Source organism: Centruroides vittatus, unplaced genomic scaffold (assembly GCF_030686945.1).
Source record: "Centruroides vittatus isolate TY-2023 unplaced genomic scaffold, ASM3068694v2 contig_482, whole genome shotgun sequence".
NCBI classification, from domain to species: Eukaryota; Metazoa; Arthropoda; class Arachnida; order Scorpiones; family Buthidae; genus Centruroides; species Centruroides vittatus.
In genome coordinates this window covers 1,752,222-1,767,783 of record NW_027122272.1, presented here as the reverse complement: position 1 = coordinate 1,767,783, position 15,562 = coordinate 1,752,222, and positions in this window count along the sequence as shown.

The following is a 15,562-nucleotide window of genomic DNA, read 5'->3' as shown; positions in this document are numbered from 1 at the left end:
ATGTAAAAATCCGCATATAAACTATTAGACAGTGTATAATAATAAATTTAATAGATATAAATATCCGTATATCGATTAATAATCAGGCTAATAAGTGAATTATAATTACTTAAAAAATACAGTACAGTAAATTAATTACAATTAATTTGTGTAACAATATGCGCCAATAACTATTTTTCATGTTATTTCTTTTGATGTTATTATGGACACACTTTACATTAATAATGATATTGATAATTTAGTTTAACAATTGTAATAATGTTTTTGTTAAATAGAAAAGCATTTTTTGAGTTAATTATAGATAATCAATTAAATATTTTAGAAAAATAAGCTTGAAAGTAATTTTTACATGCAGTTCGAACAGAACTGAATACAGAACGAGAAAAATAGAACTGAATATTATTTAGTTAAAAACCGATATATTGAAATTAAATAGTTGTATTACAGATCTAAATATGCTTCTTAAGAAGTTACAAACCGAGCGACAAATAGGCTGCCTGACTAAAGTTCAAATGCCACAGCATCTCATGTAACTATGGTAACAGAAAAGGGAAGTAGACTCGTCGCATTGCAGATGGAATTTAATTAACGACCGACATAATAATGAATTTGAACTTTGACGATTACCATGATCATTGAAAAGTACCAAAATTCTATTCCCGAATCAGTTTCATTATTAAAGAATTGAAAGGAACGGTAAAGCCATATTCAACCTGTTGCGGTCTGATCGCAATGCGTACCTGCTCACAACTCCTTCATACCCAATAGAGCTTTAGCTTCTTCACAACGGCTATTATTTACAAATTTAAATACAATAAATTAAATTATAATAACCAAATTATATATTGATAAAATATATATTTAAAAAATTTATACATTAACTGATAATATAAAACTTAATAGGAATTTTCAATGTTATTAAAATTTACAACTATTAAGTATACGTTTTGCTTATATGAATGATAAATAGTTCCATGTTTCAGATAAGAAAGTGCTATCTTTTTTTACACTAATTTCTTATCTGTATTTCCAGTTACAAAACATGAAAGAGTCCCACTTAATTCCTGTTAGAAAGCGTGAAACAGATGCTCTCTTTCGTGCTTTCTAACAGATATCTATAAGATAACTATGAGTAACATCGCGGTATTATTAGCAATATGCTAGCTTGAGTGAATCTAAAGTGGTCTTAAGAAGCCCTCGCTATTGTGTCAAACTTTGATTTTAACCATGCTAAATTTGTTGAAAAGTTGAAACATTCAAGCAAAAACATGAAGGAATTAAATTATGACGATAATAATGTGACATTTCATTCTAACTCCGAATATCAGCTGCATATTCTCTAATGTACGAGTAGTTCTGTAGGGAATAATAGTACTTAAATACAAACACATTCTGTACTTTTAATAGGCATCTTATAGTCCGGTGGCGTAACTACTATTAATATTAGCACGGTTAAGCGACGCTCATAAGCGAGACAAGGGACCCAGACCAGACCCTGTGTACTGTTTCTATGAAATTTTTAAATTAATATTAACATTTTTTATGTTTTTCTGACTGTGAACAATTAATTTAAATCTGTTACTTTTTTTGTTAGACTTACAACTAATAAGTTTTATTTTGTTTATAAATGTTTTTGCAAATTATATTTGGGATATATTTTTCGTTTGATATTAAACTTTGCTTACAATATAAGAAATTTTGAATATATGTAACTATAATAATTTCTAACGATTTAAAATTTTATTTAAATTCCTATATCATCATAAAGCCTTCATGGAAAATATGGTAAAGGGACTAAAATTTCCAGTTAAGCCAGTGATTATAGATATCTGTTGTAAAGTACGGAGGAGAATGTCTCGATTTAAAGTATATCAATTTCTTATCTGCAGCGGGAAACTATTGATTATCGAGTCAAAAAAGCAACGATAAGAAGTTAAAATTGAAATTTATAAAGTTTTTATGATTGATCTACAATAAATTATAAGAATTGATTTAAAAATTAATTTTTCTTATTAATGATAATGGCTATTTAATATAGCTGAAACGTTGTTTTGGAGAGATAAAGCTTTCGAAATGTAAAAGTTCAATACTTTTACATTTAGTATAGAAAGTTTAGTTTCTAAATTGATTGCCCAATTGGGAAGATTCATAAACGCAATGCGTATTTCAATGTATTTCAATTCGCAAACAATTGTCTTCTGATGTATTTAAATCTCAGAATTAACACGTAGACTTTGTGTTTTTCTTACAGCTCATTTAATAAGAATTGAGATAGAAATGGAAACATTCATCACATCTTCAATTACTCTCCTATATTCTTTTTTATAACAATTTCCTTTTCAAAATTATTTTTCTGCGGGTGATGGAAAAGATAGAAAGTCTATGAAAAATTTTTCCCTACAATATCTTCTCTGAATGTTGTTGACGTATTTCCTCTCGAAATTTTAGAAAATTTGCTATTAGTAAAGGAGAGAATTTCTAAATCTTTTAAAATAGTTTTTATTGGAATATGTGGATATATTTCAAATCTCGTACAGTTCAAAAATCATACGTTGATAGGAAAAAGTTTAATGGTTCTAGATTGAGAGCTGATGCAAGTAATTGATTGCTAGAAGAAAATGAATAACCACTCAACACTCTTTAATTTTCCCTCAGAGCATTCAAAAAAGCATGAATCGTGTAATTAAAGTAGGCCAGAGTACTTAACAGGAAATGAACTGTACATACTATTTACTTAAGTAATAATTTTTAAAGTAAAATAATTAATAAATATTTTTTGAAAGTAAAATTTTTGTAGTCGAATCAATTGATAGATCGATCAATGAATAAATAATACACAAAACTTGAATATTGTTATTCTATTAGATTGCAATAAGCATTTAAATTAATCGAGAAAACTTAATAAATACATTAAAAATTTTAAATATTTTTAGAAAAAAGATCATTCACAATGCGAAGACAAACTCAATAATATCCTAGTATAAAGTTGTATGCAATAGAAAACACGGGAAACTGAAAGCAACACATTTTAAACATAAATTATGGAATGAAACCTAAAAACTCTAAACATTATGGCATGATTTATAATTACATGACAATAACAATTCAGTTAGTAAATGCAACTTTTAATTAAAATATCCTGCTCATTGACGAATCACAGCAAAATAATTGAAAATATATCATTAAATACAACTCAAAATTTGAGCAGCAAACAACTGGAAAGAGTACAAAACAGAGAGCAATAGCAAAGTACACAATACGAAAAGAGTTCAACAGAAACACACAAACATGCAATCAAACAACTGGCAACTAGAAATATATCACAAAATTATAAAGTCAAAATTTTTAAACACGATTTTTATTCATAAATATTTTACGAAAATATTCAATAATCTTCAATAATTATTATAAAGTAACTATTCATTGCATTCCGAAATGAATGAACCAAAGTAAATAGATATGGCAAATTATAAAATCTTACTTTTCAAAATAAATAATAAAACGATTTACATAAATTAATAAGTATAAAGCTGTATATAATGGAAAAATATTAAATTTAAATTACTTAAAAACAAATATTTCTAAATTAATTTTTTACCATTATTTATGACTTGCTACTTAATCATTTCTATAAATATATCTCATATTTCTTTAAAGTTATTATTAAAAGAAGAAATTTAGAAAATTTTTGTTTGTTTTTCTTGTTTTTTGAGATAAAGAGAGAAAAAAAGATCTAGTAAATCGCATTCCTCTGACAACATTTATCAGATTTCCCTTTCTTTTACATATTACATTTTACGTAGAGATCTTGACTTTAATGAATTATCAAAAAATATCTGTCATATAAACTGATTTAATGTTTAAGTACAACGTTATATTGTCTAAAAAAAATGATCGGGCTTTGGCATAGTCGATAGCCTATTTGTGTAGCAAGAGGCATGGAAAATTGCTTCGCTTATAAAATCCTATTAAAATGTGTTATAATTTTAAATTAAAGCATTATATTACTGCAGATCTGTAAGAAACCGTTAAGATTATGATGTCATGGATGATGCAAATATAAAAACGCTTTTCATTGGCTGACAAAATCTATTGCAACAATGCTACCGGTAATGGTATCATCTATTGATTTAAATCCCGTGTAAAGGTAGCACATTTTTACAAAGTGGAAAGTTTCAATAGTTAACACTGTAAAAAGTAAGTTCTTAATTGTTTACTTGAATGCTGAACGTGTATCGTCTCGTAAAATAGCGCTGAGTGCGTTGCCATCATCAACAATTGTCCTTTTGTTACAAAAGGGACGTGAACATAACATTAAAAGCAAAGCTGGACCAGCAGGTAAACGTATGAGCCCACCGTGTCAGGATAGGATGCTGAAACGTCTCAGTTTGCAGCAATGCAACTTGTAGTTCTTCCAAATTAAAATTAAAGTGAGAAAAGTACAGAAGCGTAAAAGCGAGTGCATAAACAGTGACATCGTCTGTGCAACACGCGTAAGAAGTTATTACTGCGACTAAAATGCTCACAGACATCGACTTATCTGAGTTAAACAGCGTGCAAGCTGGAGCGTTGACATGTGAGATTCTGTTATGTTTTCAAATGAATTCAAAATCAACTTGCATGGATCTTACAGTAAACGCTGTGTTAGACGTAGAAAGGCAAAGCCTTATACAGGAATTACTTGATGCAGACAGTGAAGTTTCCGGTCAGTCAAACTGTAAGGGGATGCTTATTCACTAAAAGTATCGACAAACTACACTTTATAAATGGGTCTGTGAATGCAGAGTGCTACGAAAATATCTTATCTGCCAAGCTAATTCAATCAAGGAATAATTTCGGGTCACGAAATCCTGCATTTTCCTGGACGACTCTGTACGATGTCGCTGCGCCAAAATGGTGATAAAGTATAATTGTTCTTTCTCTACGGTCTGTTAGTATTATTGTCAAACTGCTACACAAATTGCTGTTTTGGTAGAAAAAAAAAATTACTAGAAGAGGCCTTGATCAGATGCCTAAGCTGGCTAAGTAACAGTTCTGATCTCAACGTTATTGAGAATAGTGGCATTTGTGGGCAAGAAAATCGCAGAGAAGAAGCATGAAAATAAACAGCAACTGTAAGAGTGTATTTTGAACAGTTTGGTATCACGTACTTGTTATAGAATACTTGAAGAAACATGCCGGAGCTCCGAAAAGCTGTTATTAAGGCTCGAAGTGGCCGTGTGAAGTATTGCGATCCCACTAAATGAGAAAGTAGGCCCGAATAATATAACACAAAGAACACTTATGCTGTAAAACCATCTTTTTTACATTCATAACTGAATGGCTTATTAATTAAATTAGTGAGGCTATGCTGCAAAATAACACAAGTTTAATTTAATAAATTGTTTTAGAGGTAAAATTATTCAATGGAATAGGTTATTTGTTTAAAATTTAATTTAAAAAAACTATAATTCTAAAAATTTTAAAAAGTTAAAATATAGAATAGTTACCCCCACATCCTACAGCGGGGCCCTCAGATCAGGATCATTGGCGAGCCCCTCTCCTTCCCCTCCCCCTATACCTATCCCAGCAGCATCTAATGGCATTCCAGTATTTAAATTTATATTATTTACATATTTCAGTATACTGAACTGTTCTTTAACACGACGTTTAATTATATTATTTTCTTTATACAAATATTTTTATATTATTTCTATTAATTTTACAACCAAATTTATTACAATGTTGAACCCAAGGAGATTCTTTATATTTTAATCGTATTGCTTCTTCAAGTTCTTTTGGTCTTTTTTCCAACATCCGTTTTGTTTCGCCTATGTAGCATTTTGGTCGAGGACACGTACAGTACATGAAAGTTTATATACTATACCTGCGACGTCAAGTTGTAGTATTATAGTTATATTTTTTTAATTCAATTTTAAATTGTATTTATTTTTCTTGATATCTTCTCTGCACTACAAAAGCTATCGTTACAAATTACAATCGTAGTTTAAATATGCTATTTTGCACATCAATTAAACGGTTTTTGGTATATATCATAGGTGGTGCGATTTCAATGGCCATTACTGTAGATTTTAGTTCTGTCGATTGAAGAATTTAACTTCTCACTAAATTGATTTTCAAGAAGACCGAATAATTTTCTATATTATCCACTTGAAATTTGAAATTTCAGAGGTTTCAAATAATGCAATCTTTGATGTATAGTATTTGATTTTAACTCATTGAACGAACTCATCCTTACAAAGCAAGATAAGTAAAATTTCATTGAGTTTACGACGAAAATCTAGAAGTTTAGCTCAATAAAAACTTTCTCATTTCAGTAATTAATGATCGATACAAGTAAAACTGTTATAAGATACAAGACCATACCCTAATGGTATTAGAAGTTGTTAAAAATAATTGACAAAAAGCTTAGTTTCGAAGAAATGAAATGACGCCCACAGAAATTGAAGTTTTGATGGCGTCAAATTTTTCCACTCAACTAAAGAAGGATTATTATATATAATTACAAATTATATGTACTAAATTTTATATAATTTAAAAAACAACCCATTTTAAACACCTGTACACCCTTTAGTTTTCGTAATTTCTATATTTTCACTATTTCAGAAAACGTATTATTTAAAAACGTATCAAGGGATTATTTCAATAGTAAACTTTAAGACTGAATTTTAACCGTTTAGAAAATCACAAATGAAAATGTAATGGTAATGAAATATTTGCTGAATTATATTATTATTGTAAAATATTTAGTTAAATTTTCAAACCTAATTTCCAACTAAATTAAACATTTATAAAGAGCATTAAACAAATTTACGTGTATTTTAAATGCAAAATTTTATGTTTTATCGCTTTTATTTATTAGAAAATCTGTTTTATTTCTTTCAATTATTGAAAGTAATGAATATTTTTACATTTTCTTTGTACTTTTATTTAGAAATTGTTTCGAATAGCAAATTTTTTAATGTTATATACGAAAAAAAAACATATTTTTAGCCCCCAGGTGAATATTTTTGGAAAATATTTTACCAAGTTTTTTACAATAAGCTTCCTTTATAATTTTAATTCCTTTAATATTTTATACTGATCTCGTTTAAGCTTATTTACTTAAAAAAATATTCTAAAATTTATGATTTTAAATAATATATATATATATATATTATTCTCTTGCGTATTTTATTTTAAAATAGGATTATATATATATATATATATATATATATATATATATATATATATTTAAATATATTTAAATATTTATATATTATAAACTGGCTTTCTTATATACTTGCTAGGACGGAAAAAATCAATAAAAAGCAGAAGAAAAATTACAAATTGAGTGTTTATCTTTCTATAAACACGAAATTTATATCCTTATTTTACGATTTGATGAATCTGTCGATAATATGGGAAAAATCTGGAAATTCTACGTTAAAAACAGAAACAGATATTATATTCATCTTTCATCCCTCCTTCAATACTCGCTGGTGAAAGATGAGTTTTAGAATCTTGTTGACAGTGGTATTGTAGACACGGCAGCTACCAATAAATTTACTTTTTAAATTCATAAAAACATTCTGACAATATCCTAAGTCCTTCAATCATTAAATTTTCGATTATAAATGCAAGAAAAAAGTTTGCCAGTGATATAAAATAAAAATTCTAGAAATAGATTGGTTTAAAATATTCATAATTTGAAGACAAATATAAAATTTGGAGTAATTTTCACGTCGTAGAATATAATAATTAAATTTAACCGTTTAAAACAAAATTTAAATAAAATAATTAATTACAATTTGACAGTATTTACTTTTTTAGGCAAAGAAGATAATTTGAGTTCATGGGATCTTCCAAGGAAGATCTTCCAAGAGGACTTTATTTAGTAAACTGGTCCTTATTTAGGGACCAATTTCCTAAATAAAGTCCTCTGAAAAAAAAAACGTGAATAACTCCAGGCGCCAGTTCATTGGTCAGGTTCGAACCCGTGACAAACTACCAGGTTCAGTGAGGCAAGGAAGAACTTAAAGAAAGGTCGACTCCGTTTGCTTTTAATTTTATTCCTATGGCATCAGAAAGAAACATGTTAACCTAAAATTATAAAATTTATATCGATACATTTTGTAAAATAAATTAATAAAATGTGGTTTTGATGATTAATATGATATTATATATAGATTCAACATCAATAAGGACTTCGAAGTTAAAATTGATTTTTATTTCATTCGAGTGTCCGAACAAAACATTATAGTGATGTAATTTAAATTTAATTTATCTGAAACATATTTTAATATAACCCCATTTATATAATAAAATTTTATCTTACACCTAATTTAAAAAAAAAATCTGCTACAGAATAATACTGTACATAAATTATAGAGATGCTAAACAAACATAAGACTCTCAACCAAACCACATTGTCAATATTTTATTCGATTTTAGTGTAGATTAGTTTTAAAGCTGAATCGATTTTCGATTATCATTACAGATTTTTTCCAGAAATCGATATTTAATCGACTTTTTATTTTGTTATAACAAACAATACCAAACTAAATACACGTTTAAAGTGAAGCTACCCCTTTAAACTGTTTAAAATCCTGTTGGATTAAAATTACAGAGAGCCTATAGTTATTTTTAACAAATTTTTCATTCGAATTTCTTAAAAGCTACGTAGTCAGGAATCGACGAGAATGCCGAATATCAAAAATGGATTATTATGTAGAAGCAACGTCAAAAAAAACGAAAAAAAATTGATTTTACGGACATATCCGAAAGCGGTTGTATATTTGGAAGGTATAAGTTTGGTTGGAGGCTCTTAACTTTACGTTCGATCAAGCAAATTAAATAGCTGACATAAGAATTTTGTGTTAGATCGATCCAACTACAGTTCGTTCTTATCCATTGATTAAAAGGACTGGACTGAGCTGTCCAGTTCAAATGGTTATTAGCATAGTAAGAGGATTTTTCAATTTAATAGGCTCAGATGTCAAAGCCAACATTCTTCAGCTGCTATTTCCTTAATGTTCATAAAAAACTGCTAATCTCTTCAACTGCCAAAATTAATGCGTTTTCTTGAAATATGTTTTTGTGGATCCAATTTATTCTGTTTTTTAATTATTTTTCATTAAATAATTTGCAATATTTTAAAGAAATTTCACGTAAAATAAAATTTGTTTTTAATTTTCATAAACGTTAATGGAATGATTTATATCAACAGGAGAAAAAGGTCATAGAAAATCTATTCAAAACATATAAACATTTTAAAGTGAATGTTTTTAGATTAGTCAACAAGTTTACTTCTTCCTAATCAATTTTTTTTTCATCAGAAACAAGATTAAATTCTCTGAAAAAAAAGTCGAAATTACAAAATCAAACAAAATATTCCGAGAAAATTTAATTATGTTTAGTTTCTGTAAAATTATTTATAGTTTTCAACAATAGGCAAAATAATTTAAAAGTTTTATAAGATTTGCTTCTATTTTTTTTAAATAGATAGAAAGGAAAAAAGCTTACATAACTTTTGTATATTTTAAGTTTCGTCTAATTTAAATTTATCTTATTAGAATTTAATTTTATTACAATAATTAGTGTGACCAAAACAGTAGAGACATATCGAAGAATTAAATTTCTAATGATCTTTCCCTTTACTTCATGAATTTTAGAATTTCTATATCATTACCACAGCATTTGATTAGAAGAGAGCCTGTAAGTGTGCGATAGTAAATCAAGCATTCTTTGATTAAAATCCACGATAAGGAGTTAGCCTGTCTAACTAATTGATCGCAAGTTTCTTTTTGGTATCGAACAAGTTGGATCAAAGCCAAAATTCGCCTTCCCATTAATAACAGGAGACAGAAACATCTCCACTTCGTGGGAATGGAATGGCTAAAGGGAACAATTCCACTGATGGTCTGCAATAATAGTCATGTAGTCTGTTTTCCATCAGTTAGATCAAAGACCATCCACAAGAAACAAAATACAGCATTGTCTATACTTTTACTACATTAAAAAAATTAATTCTTCGCTACTACTTTAAGGAAATGTCCTTGTTTTAAAATAGGATGACTTTTAAACGAATATATAAATTATAATTAAAAAATACCGCAAATTTTGCATTAATAAGAAAATTAATTTGACGTACTGTACATAATATATATTTTAGAATTGAATTTTCTTTCCTTTTATTAACTTTATAATTTCCTCTTTTAATATTAAATATTTACATTATTTTGACTGCATCAGGTAACATTATAAATTGTTTATTTCACTTCCTCCCACTCTCGTTTACATTACTCATTTCTACTTTTCATTTTATCCCCAACATTTGCAGTTTTATGAGAAATATAAAAACTTTCAATTCCTTTTATTGATACTCTGTTAAATTGCATTTCGAACTAAACAAGAATTTATATATTAATAGCCTATGTATAAATTTTATAACTAATATTTCGTGTATGAAGTATCTCTAGAATTATAAAATTTATTATTAATGAATATTCAATGTACAGTTAATATTTTTATTTAAAACTTATTAATGTTCTTAAAAGGAAACTTCGGATAAAATATTAATTTAACATCTCATTTTGCAACGTCAAACATTTTCCAATAAAAAAATTGGATTATCCTTAAGTAAAAAAAGAAAAAAGAAAATGTGAAATGATTGGCAGATGCTGGATAGGAGAATCGCATTATTATTAGTAAGATAGACAGCAATGATGTAATATATGCGAACTTCCAAACTACATTTGATGTCTTTGTAAATAACATTTTTTAGTTTCTTATACCAAAATAGAAATTATAATTATCCTAGAACGAACTTAATATTGAATATAGCTGTTAATTCTAGAATATTAGTGGAGTCATTCTATTAATAATAAAGAAGAAAATGATCGAAAATTATCCTCATTATCGCAATACAAAACTTTAAAATTAATCACAGCTTCTTAGTACCTATCGGATGTAATAATGAATTAAACAGATATTATGTATTATAAGGATAAGGATTTTTATCATACTTTTAGTGTAATGATAAAATTCCTTATCCTTGTAATTAATAGATAATATCTGTTCAATTAATCTGTAACCACTTACACTAATCTGTATGATAATAAAAATCCTTAATTCCTTAAAAATTACTTATTAAATATGATTAAAACTTGATGCATTGTACATAATATATATTTTAGAATTAAATTTACTTTCCTTTTATTATACTACAGATTGTTACTATTGCTACAGATTAAAGATATGATGAACTATTTAGAGATTAAATAACACGTTTATTCTTGTAAATAAGAAGATAATTAATTACATTTTTAGATAGATTATTCGTTTTCATTACATAAAGATATATGTTTAAAATGTAGATATATCAATCATCATTTAGCTTAATACGATAGTCTATTACTATTATTATAACACAGAATTGTCACTTATATAATAAGCATTTTGAATCATCTTTTTATTTATATTAAGGAATGTAATGCCTTGAATGAGCTTTGAAGAAGGTACGATGTAAAGCTAATCTTTGACATTAATACTGAAAACTATTACATAAGACAACAGATTGTAATCTTTACAATTTTTCCTTGATATCCATAGAGTAAATATTTACCATTATAATCCTTGACTAAATAGTAAATTGTCCTATAATAGGGTAAAATAACTATAGATGAATTCTTTTTCAGATTATTGGATAAATATACAGTATATTCATATTGTAATTACAGTATTGTGAACAAAATGTTCATTGTTATATTATTAATGCATTTTATATATGCATGAATAATTGTAAACATAACTATAATAATAATTTATTTATAATTATGAATTTATACATAAAGATTTTCATACTTTCTGATTCAAACTATCTGCTCATTACCTTACTGAAACCTTCTCTTCTCTTTCTTATTTTCTTTCTTATCCCCTTACCCATCTTCCTTTCTTCAGTCTACACCTTTGAGTAGGCTCTACCTGTGATAATATTAGATATATCCATCCCAAACACTCACAATGTACAAAACAGATGCACTGAAAAAGTCAGAACTCGCCCAGGAAATAAAGCATATGTGGAGGATGAAAAGAGTACACATTGTGCCTGTCGTTCTCACCTCTACAGGTGTCATACTACACACACACTACACAAAATCCTGGGAACATTAGAATTGAATAGAAACACATACATCACACTACAGAAGGCCACTATCTTAAATACATGTCATATTGTTAGGAAATTCCGGCATAATACACAGCAACAGGTGTTAACCGAGTATAACCCACTACACCCAGTATAATAATAATAATAATAATAATAATAATAATAACTCTCCCGTGGTCACCACCTGGTCGTGGTGGGAGAGCCCAGTAATTTTACTGATCCATAGGGCAATGCAGGCTGGAGCATAAGCTCCTGGTAGGGACACCCATGCCAGTAAGGTCTATGGGGAGAAATGAAGCTAAGAGTGACCACACCCACATTCTGTGGAGATATTTATTATGGTAATAACTAGATCAAAGTGTGATACCGGCTCGGACGTCGCCCGGGTTAACAAGGTCCGCGTTCGTGGGTTAGGCAGAGGCTCACGTTCGAAAAATAGGCCACAGTCTCCCTTGGTTACCGGTGGCGAAAGCAGCACCGGCCCAAGCATGGCTACTGCAATGCCCTCAACAGATGTGAGGAACAAACCCAGCCTTGGTGTTTCTGTGGCAATGCATCCACAGACCACAAAGGCTGGAAAACCACGCCAACGGATGAAATGGACAGTAGAAATGAACGAGTTTATCATCCGTAGTTACTACACCATCACAAAACTCGAAACAAACATGACAGCATACAGACAACAACTACACCATAGATTCACACAACAGTATCCTCACCTCACTGTCACCGAACAAAGGGTTGTTGATCAAAAAAGAACAATTATACACAACAACCTTATTCCACAAACAACACTTGAACTTATCAAACAACAGGTTGCTGATCAAATACATCAACAGACAGAAACATCTAACATTAATGAAGATCATGTAACCTGTCAGGATAATCCAGCAACAAGCATTGATAATAACACACATACAACAATTACCACTAATGATACTACAGACATTTCCTCATCCATCACTGATAACATAGACATGGATTTAGTTAATACACTCTCACATATATTTCAGGAAACACTCACTAAATATACAGGCACAGATCCCACACAACGACCACGAATACCAAAAATCAACACGTCAAAGGAAGTAGGAAAAACACTAAATTACGTAAACACTCACTTACTACCACACTACATTCATTCAATTTCTACACTCGCAGACATTCATACATTAGTTTATGCTGGAGCAGTCACAGTAGTGACACACCATGGGCTGAAAGTACAATCACAGACAAACACACAGAAAACAAAATTCTATCACAAGCCTGCCTGGCAGAGAAGAATAGAAATACAAATAAATGACATTAGACAGCAATTAGGCAAGCTGACACAATACGCTAAAAACAACATAACACCCAAATTAAGGAAACAGCTCAAAAACATTTTCAAGAAAATAAAAACACACACAAAACATGAACATCACAACACACACATTACAGAATACATTGATACACTAAAACAAAAACTTGCTGCCAAAGCACGTAGACTCAAACGATACAAAACATGTACACTACGAAAACAACAAAATAAATTATTTACAAACAATGAAAAACTCTTTTACAGACAAATCAATAACAAAGCAAACACTGTTACACAGCACAGTGGCACACCAACAGAAGAAGAACTCACAACATATTGGTCTTCTCTTTGGTCCAGTGCTGTCACGCATAATGCTGATGCAGGCTGGATCGAGGAGGAGAACAGAAACTTGCACAACATACCAACTATGCCCTGTGTTGAAATAAGCATACATGATTTCCAATACACTGTTAACAGAACACACAACTGGAAGACACCTGGTGTAGACAACATTCACAATTTCTGGTACAAAAAGTTTACATCACTGCACCAGGAACTAGCTAAACATCTAACACACATCATCATCAATCCACAAGACATGCCAAATTTTCTTACCCAGGGCATCACCTACATGAAACCTAAAAACAACAATACCACAGACCCCACACAATACAGACCAATTACATGTCTTCCAACACTCTACAAATTATTGACATCCTGTATCGCAAACAAAATATACAAACACGTTGAAGAACACAACATTCTAACAGAACAGCAAAAAGGTTGTCGTAGAAACCACAGGGGATGCAAAGAACAGTTACTCATAGATTCAGTCATTCTACGGCAAGCACACAAACAACACAGAAACATACACATGGCATATATAGACTACAGAAAAGCATTCGACAGTGTTCCACACAGTTGGCTGCTACATATTCTACACATGTACAAAATACATCCATCACTCATTGCATTCTTTCAAAACACTATGCAGCACTGGAGAACAACACTACATCTCAGGGTTAGTAACACTTCCATACAAACAAACCAAATTTTTATTAGGCGAGGAATATTTCAAGGAGATTCCTTGAGTCCTCTCTGGTTCTGCTTAGCCCTGAACCCATTATCCAACATGTTAAACAACACGCAATATGGTTACAATATCAGACACGAAAAAACAACACAGTTTACACTGTCACATCTCATGTACATGGATGACATAAAACTTTATGCATCCACACAAAAACAACTTCATCAACTCCTACAAATCACACATTCATACACCAAGGACATACAAATGGAATTTGGCCTAGATAAATGCAAAACAGTTCACATAGAAAAAGGAATCCTGAAGAAAGAAGATTTTGCACTTGGAAATGGAGACATTATTGAATCCATGGAAGAGGGCGAGTTCTACAAGTATTTAGGATTCCAACAGGCCAAACTAACAGAACATACACAAATAAAGCAAAGATTAATTAAAGAATACCAAAGTAGGTTAAATGCTATTCTCAGAACAGAGTTAAATGCAAAACACACAGTTAAAGCAATAAACACATATGTCATCCCAGTACTCACATATTCTTTTGGAGTTATACATTGGACTCACACAGATCTCGAGCAACTCCAAAGGAAAACAAGAACAACACTTACTAAGCATAAACAACATCATCCTAAATCCGCCACAGAAAGATTAACCCTTCCACGTAAAGATGGCGGACGTGGCCTGATTGACATAGTTAACCTTCACTACAAACAAATACAGTCACTGCGAGAGTTTTTCTACAAAAAACAAGAAACATCACAATTACATAAAGCAGTAACTCTAGCAGACTCAAATAACACACCATTAAACTTACACTCACATCATATGGACACAACACAACATATAAAAAGCATAGACACCATTAAGCAATCGTGGGCTCGAAAGGCACTCCATGGCAGGCATCCTTATGATCTGGCCCAGGATTTTGTTGACAAAACTGCGTCAAACAGCTGGTTAGCTCGGGGATGCCTCTTTGGGGAGACGGAAGGATTCATGATTGCCATACAGGATCAGGTCATAAATACTAAAAACTACAGAAAACACATACTCAAAGATGCAACACTCACAA